At 54.6% G+C, this 7177-nt stretch overlaps 1 long non-coding RNA gene across 2 annotated transcripts; it reads left to right on the top strand.

Annotated features, from left to right (window-relative positions):
• The first annotated feature begins 792 nt into the window (after positions 1-792).
• Positions 793-6349, top strand: LOC122743775. 2 transcript variants are annotated; one of them, XR_006355024.1, is made up of 4 exons: positions 793-1185; positions 4815-4963; positions 5466-5597; positions 6170-6349. It is a non-coding gene; the product is annotated as an uncharacterized LOC122743775 (long non-coding RNA). The 2 variants fall into 2 exon arrangements; XR_006355022.1 differs by having other exon boundaries at positions 5466-6349.
• The last annotated feature ends 828 nt before the right edge of the window (positions 6350-7177 follow it).

The following is a 7177-nucleotide window of genomic DNA, read 5'->3' as shown; positions in this document are numbered from 1 at the left end:
GAGGGCCTGTGTGCCATTAGCTCAGCCAAGAAGGGGTAGGAAACTGGCCCCTCAGCAAGTGGGACAGGGGCGCTCCTATACCTTTGATAATGGGCCTGGCCAGTGCTCACTGCCCCCGGGTAGGCCAGATGAGGAACAGGGGTGTGTGTGTGTGTGTGTGTGTGTGTGTGTGTGTGTGTGTGTGTGTGTGTGTGTGTGATCTCTGTATACAGGTGTGGGCGTGTATTTAAAAATACACAAAGAGAAAAGGCTCCCCTGTCTTCAGTGGGGCATTCAAAGGAATGTGTATTCTATTAGTCCCCTAAACATCTACTTCTATTTGGGAAAGAGGCATCTGTTGGTGTGGGAGACGTGGAGCGCACTCTGGCAACAGAAGGCCTGTCTCCTTGTTTACTTGCTGGGCACTGAACGGGCCCTTGTATAGCTCTGAGCCCCCGGCTTGGGAGCCAGGGCTTCATCTCTTCCAGTTCCAGCTTCCTGCGTTCTCTGAAAAGTCCTTTTGCCTTGTTTGGCCTGAGGGCGGCTTTTATTGGTGTCTTTTGGCTTTGATTTTTGGAAAGTTCTAAACACTCAAGGCTCCATCTCTGCATCCAGGCTGGTCAAATGAGGACTGGGATTAAGAAGCCCAGGACAATGGGCAGGAACTGGCCCAGGAAGAATTTTCTTTCTTTGGCTTCTGGCTCTGCTGAGTGTCCCAAGGCCTGGAAGGCTGAGCCAATGGGACCTCTCAATTCTGTTCCACTGTGCAGCCCAAGGCCCTGTTTGGGGGCTGGGAATGCACGGCCTGGAGCCCAGCGACAAGGGGGATGCAGCCAGATGGGGGTGAGGGGCGACCTGGCCTAGGCCCTGCATGGATGGGGAAGGTTGCACCAGAATCCTTGGGCTCCCCCAGGAGGCCAGTCCTGTGCCTCCTTCAAGCTTGGGGGGGTCAGTGTAGGAAGGACATTGGCCAGCTGGAGAAGGGTCAGAGAAGGGTCCAGGGGCCACGTTGTGGCAGGATCCAGTGAAGAGAAGAGAAGGCCCTGGAGATACAAGGTGGCTGGGCTGAAGTATCCCCTGCGCTTTATTCTGCTGTTCCCAAAGGCAGAGCCAGGAGCAGCCAGTGAAAGATCCAGAGGAGACTTCAGAAAACCCTTCTGAGCCAGCAGAGCCGTCCCAGTGTGGAGTGTGCTGCCTCTGGAGGAGGTGAGCACCCCCCCCCAACTCTCCAGCTCTTCTAGGACCTTGGAGAGGGCATGCTCCCTTAGGGGTGGGCTAGGGTACAGGTCTCCCAGGTTCCTTGCAAGGAAGATATGGTGATCCCTTCCCTGCCATATTGCTCTTACAGGATGTCAGCTTGAGAAGGGGCCTTCCTCACCCTGACCCCCTTGTTCAGGGACCAAGACCCTGCATACTTCTCCTTCCACCCACATTCCCTCCCCAACTCCGAGACAGGCACAGGTCAACTGTGCCTCTCACAGATTCAGGGGCCATTGTGGCTGGAAACTTTAGCTCCAGGAAGCCCCATTCAGCCCCTCTCTGCCTCACAGCATTGCCACACTTAATCAATCATTAAGTTGCACTTTACCTATTGACTCTGATTGATTTTTTCCACTGAGTCAGTGGCTGAAGTCAAAGGATGGGTCACAGTCTCAAGGGGCAAATGTGGCCTCCTCATAAGTCTGCTGACGTTTTCCAAGCCATCCTGTTGTTGCCATGGAGTGGCTCAAAGAGCTTCACACACAGAGGGGATCCAGGCAGGGCTGAGTTCAGAATCTGTCCATCCATTCATTGTTCATTCGTCCGTCCTTCAATCACTGACTTATTCATCAATTGATCTGGTCAATCATTCGCTCAAACCCATCTTCTTTGGGCAGCCTACAAGAGCAGACCCACTAAAGTTCAAAACAGTCCTATGTCCTGTCTCCATTTCTGTCCCAAACAACTGGACCATAGGTCCATCATCTGGGATTGTCAGCCTCTCCCCTGGGAGCCGGTCTTTGAGTCAGAAGGCCCATCTGTTGTCCATAATTCTTGGTATGTGACACACCCAGAGTCTATCTCAGTGAAAAATAAGTTTGAAAAATCTCACCACTACAGCTGCAAAGGAGGCACAGAGGGCATCTCCTCCAAGCCCTTCATTTCTCCAGTCCTAAAGAAGAGAAGGGACCTGTCCAAAGTCACCCATGTAGTAAATGAAGAACTGGGAAGTTCATTAAGGAAAGTTGCAGATGAATGCATGCGTCAATGCTTGCCTGCATCCAGCCAGCCACCTGGCCTTCCATCCACCCATTCATCCACCCACCCATCCACCCATCCATCCATCCATCCATCCATCCATCCACCCATCCACCCATCCATCCATCCATCCATCCATCCACCCATCCATCCATCCATCCGTCCATCCATCCATCCACCCATCCTTCCATCTGTCCGTCCATCCTTCCATCCGTCCATCCATCCATCCATCCATCCACCCATCCACCCATCCTTCCATCCGTCCATCCATCCATCCATCCATCCATCCATCCATCCATCCATCCATCCATCTATCACCCATCCTTCCATCCAGCCAGCCAGCCAGCCAGCCTTCCATCCATCCATCCATCCTTCCATCCATCCAGCCAGCCAGCCAGCCAGCCAGCCTTCCATCCAGCCAGCCAGCCAGCCAGCCAGCCTTCCATTCACTTACCTATCCAGCTACCCTTCCATCTATCCTTCCATCCATCCTTCCATCCATCCATCCATCCATCCATCCATCCATCCATCCATCCATCCATCCATCCATCCATCTAGCTTTCCAGCCAGCCAGCCAGCCTTCCATTCACTTACCCATCCAGCTACCCTTCCATCTATCCTTCCATCCATCCATCCATCCATCCATCCATCCATCCATCCATCCATCCATCCATCCATCCATCCATCCATCTAGCCTTCCATCCATCCAGCCTTCCATTCACTTACCTATCCAGCTACCCTTCCATCTATCCTTCCATCCATCCTTCCATCCATCCATCCATCCATCCATCCATCCATCCATCCATCCATCCATCCATCCATCCATCCATCTAGCTTTCCAGCCAGCCAGCCAGCCTTCCATTCACTTATCCAGCCAGCTACCCTTCTATTCATCCATCCATCCATCCATCCATCCATCCATCCATCCATCCATCCATCCATCCATCCATTAAATAAACAAGCATTTATTACATTCTTACTGTTTAGCACACTCAAGCTGAGCCCTAGGGAAGATATAAGAAGATATGGATCTTGTCTTTAGGGAGCTCACAGCTTATTTGTGGTAGCAGGAGAGATAAATACAGTCATAAATGCAAAGAGGAATGAGTGGAGAGGAGCATGGAATTGTCTTCAATCATTGGGGAAACTGAGGCAGACAGATTAAGTGGCTTTTCCAGGGTCTTTGGGGGAAAATGACATGGTCAGAGTCTTCAAGTAGGTGAAGGCTGGTCACATGGGAGAGGACTCAGCATGGTTTGGCTTGGCCCCAGAGGACAGAGCTATGAGTAAAGAGGGTCAGTCACTATGGCTGGATCTCAGGAAAAACTCCCTCACCAGGAGAGCTGTCCCAGAGTGGAACAGGTGAGGCAGTGGGCTCCCTTTCCCAAAGTCTGACCACTTGTGGGAGTGTCAGAGTAGGTATGTGGGGATGCCTCACCTCTGAGACTCCAGCAGCTCCTCAAGTCTGGGATCCTATCCCTGGACAATCTCTCTCTCAAGCATCTGCTTTCTGTCCAACTGAGTCAACATTTATTTGCCACTTACTGTATACTAGGCTTTATGCCTGGCCGGGGCAGGGGTGGTGACTAGTGGATGGGGAGGCAGGAAGAGCATGGATACCAATGAGTAAATCTGATGTAATTGGAGGGGAGGGGAGAGAGCCAGAATGGAATTCTCATTCCTCCCCCTCTCCCTCCCCTCCCCTCCTTCTTCCAGGACCCTCCAAAGGTCTTTGTCTTCTCTGCACTCCTACCACCCTTGACAATGGCCTCTCCTTCCTCAGTTTATCTAAATGCCTTTGGTGGGCTCTCTCCCCCATCCCTATCAAATTGTGCCTCATTGTGTCAGCATGACCTGGGGCCACATCTCTCCCCACCCAGACCACAGGCTCTTTGAAGGGACTCCCTTGGTTCAGTGTCCCAGCTGCAGCACAGAGACAAGAGCTCTTGGAGTGGGCTTGGTGAGGGGTCCCAGCCTGTTGCCTGGAGGGTCCTCACAGGGCACAACCAGCCACCAACCAACCAATCCTTGAGCACCTATTGAGCCCCTGCCACATGGCAGGCACTGTGCCGGATGCTAGCAAGGCAAGGGAAAATGAAAAGGTGCCAGACCCCAAGGAGTTCCCCTTTTCTCCAGCTCTGATCCCAGGGCTTTGCACACAGTAGGTGCTTATGGAACTTTGGGGCATTTCTGTGAGTCGTGCAGCAAGCTCTGGGGGCTCATGACTGTCATTTTGTCAAGATGGAGGATATTCGCTAGGATTCCCTCACACTGGTCCACCAGGCACGGATCCCTCCCAATTCTGTTGCCACCCCATCTCTCATCCCCAAGAGCCCTGGGAGCAAAGGTCATGGTAGGGCTCCAAACAAGCAAACTGAGGCTCACCTGGTCCCTTGGAAGTTGGCAGGGGCAGGGGGAGAGGGGTGCTGTGGGGGGCTTCACACTGCTCTCTTCTGGGGCTGGGGAGGGGGTGGGGGAGGGGGAAGGGTCTCTGTTGGGAGGCAGGCGGCTTTCCCTGAATTCTGCATTTGGGCACATGTCCAGTAAACATCCTCTGGCATGTGGCCTGGTCTCATTTCTGTCTCCTTGTCTTGCAGGGGGTGCCAAAGACAGGCTATGATCGTCTCCTGTCCCAGGTTCAAGTCTCCCAGGCTCCTTCCAAGTGGTCCAGCTGATGATGGAGAAGCAGGGTGGACCCAGACTGTTGGGGATCCAGGAAGGGAGGGGCCCATCCTCTCCATCCATGGTCTGGACCTCCTTGAAGTCCTGATGCCCGGGGGTGAGGGGTGGGGGAGGTGTTGGCAACAGTTGGTAGTGAGCTGTTCTGCCAAACAACCCTGTCATTCGTCACTTAGTGTATACTAGGGATAGGGCACTAGAGCTACACAGATGGAGAAACCGAGCCCCAAAAAGGAGAAGTAACCTCTCCAAGGTCATTCAGCCTAGTAAGAGGTCAAACAGGGGGTAGAACCCAGTCAACTCGCTTCCCCATCCAGCACTCTCTCCACTGCACCACGCTGTTAGTTTACAGATGGGTAAACTGAGCCTCCAAGCAGTGAAGGGTCTTGCCCGAGGAGCCTCAGTGCCTCCTGGCACAGGTCAGCACCCTGTCTACCCCCCCACTTGGCACTTCCCTGATCCATGCCCTCTCGGGGGGCTGGCCCCCAGGGGTGAGCAGAAGGGCTCCTGGTGGGTGGCTGAGCCCCCCCGAGAGTGCACCCAGCACAAGGGCTCTTTGTTGCCATCAGGGAGCCTGTGTGTCAGTCGCCAGATCAGCCTGATGTCATGTCTCTGCAGCGGTCGCAGACAAACGTCTTCATTGTCAGTGAGGCAGGGTCCCAGCCGGTGGCAGCCCGGAGATCTTGGGGGCTGAGAGAGTGGTGAGGAAGGCAGGCTTCCCGCTCGTGTGGAGGGAGGGATTCAGAAAGCACTGAGGCCCAGAGGGGACAAGGGAACCTGCTTGCCAGGGGCGGGGGAGCCAGGATTCCAGGCCTCCAAGCTGAGAGCTTCCACTGCAAATCCCCCCCAAAGGGAAGGGTAATACGCAGTGTGGACAGAGCTGGGAACCAGCAGCGCCCCTCTCCCATCACATTCATGGCAGAGAGTGGGAAGCATTGACAGGGCACAGAGATGTCCTCCGCCCCTGCGCCAGTGCCCCTGCCTACAAACGGTGCCAAGGATGCCTGGACTCCCTGTCCATGCCCATATACCCTCCTCCAGGCCTCCTCCAGCCTTGGGGGTGTCCCTGAGGGGTCCAGAGCATCTTCCCCATGACATCTCACTGAGAAGCCATGAACCTCAGCCCAAGTTCACTGCCTGGGTGACCTTGGGCAAGCCCCTTCCCCTCACTGGGCCTCGGTGTCATCTATAAAATGGTAGCCCCAGGTTTCCTCTAAGCTCTGGATCCTGATGTGTCAGCCCTGAGTGTTTCTTGTCCTTGGGTGGTTTCCAGGAAAGGAAGACTTGTTTTCTATGTCTAAGCCAGACAGGAAAAAAACACAGAGGAAAAAACAGCTGGACGCCTCATGACCTCAGAGATTCCCCCTCCAGCAGCTGAGGAACTGACCTTTTCTGTGGAGAAAGAAAAGGCTGGGATACAGCTGATCTGCCCCCTCACCTCGCCCTGGGGCCACAGAGGGACTTGGGGGGGGTGGGGTCTATCCTAATGGGGCTCTGGGCGAGGTGAGGGAACGTGGGAGAGGTGGTGACAACCACCCTTGCTTGGTGTCTGGAGGCCTAGAGTCTGGAAGTTCTTTCCATGACCTCACTTGAGGCCCAGAGATCACAGGACAAGGTAAAGAAAACCTTCCTCATAAAGTGAAACGGGCTTCCTGGGAAGGAGATTCAGCCTCCCCGGAGACCCAGGATGTAAGAGAAGGGGGTTTGCTTCAGAGACAGGCTGGATGGGCAGGGATGGAGACCCCTTCCCATGGGAGGCCCCGTGCTGATCCCTGTCATCTCTCCTCCAGACTTGCCTGAAGACCTTTGTGGCAGTAACCGCTTCCCCTCCCTCTCCTTTTCCTGGGCAGCCTGGGCACTTTTTGTCTCGGCCTCAGCACTGTCAGTCAGCCAGTCCATAAGCATTTAAGAAGCACCCACTGTGCGCCAGGCACTGTGCTAAGGACTGAAGATAAGCCCCTCCCTGCTCTCTAGGAGATTCCAGTCTAATGGGGAGACAACCCACAGAAAGAAGCTGGAGAAGGGGGATGGTGAAGCTTGGGTAAGTCCCTCCCCCTCTCCAGAATTAGGGGGTTTGGATCACATGGCTCAGAGGCCTTTCCTGGACCTACAAGCCCTGAGAAAAATAACCCTGCCCCCACCCCCTTACAACCCCTGCCCCCACCCCCAAGTCTGTATCCAAGCTGGGATGAGAGTGCAAGAAGCGTGGAGGTGGGGTGGGGGCGGGGCAGTGGCAATGAGGAGCTGGACCACCTGGCCACGTCTGCATCACACGGCATTA

The sequence above is a fragment of the Dromiciops gliroides genome, chromosome 2 (assembly GCF_019393635.1).
Source record: "Dromiciops gliroides isolate mDroGli1 chromosome 2, mDroGli1.pri, whole genome shotgun sequence".
Taxonomy (NCBI): domain Eukaryota; kingdom Metazoa; phylum Chordata; class Mammalia; order Microbiotheria; family Microbiotheriidae; genus Dromiciops; species Dromiciops gliroides.
This window is presented reverse-complemented; position numbering and strand designations above follow the sequence as displayed.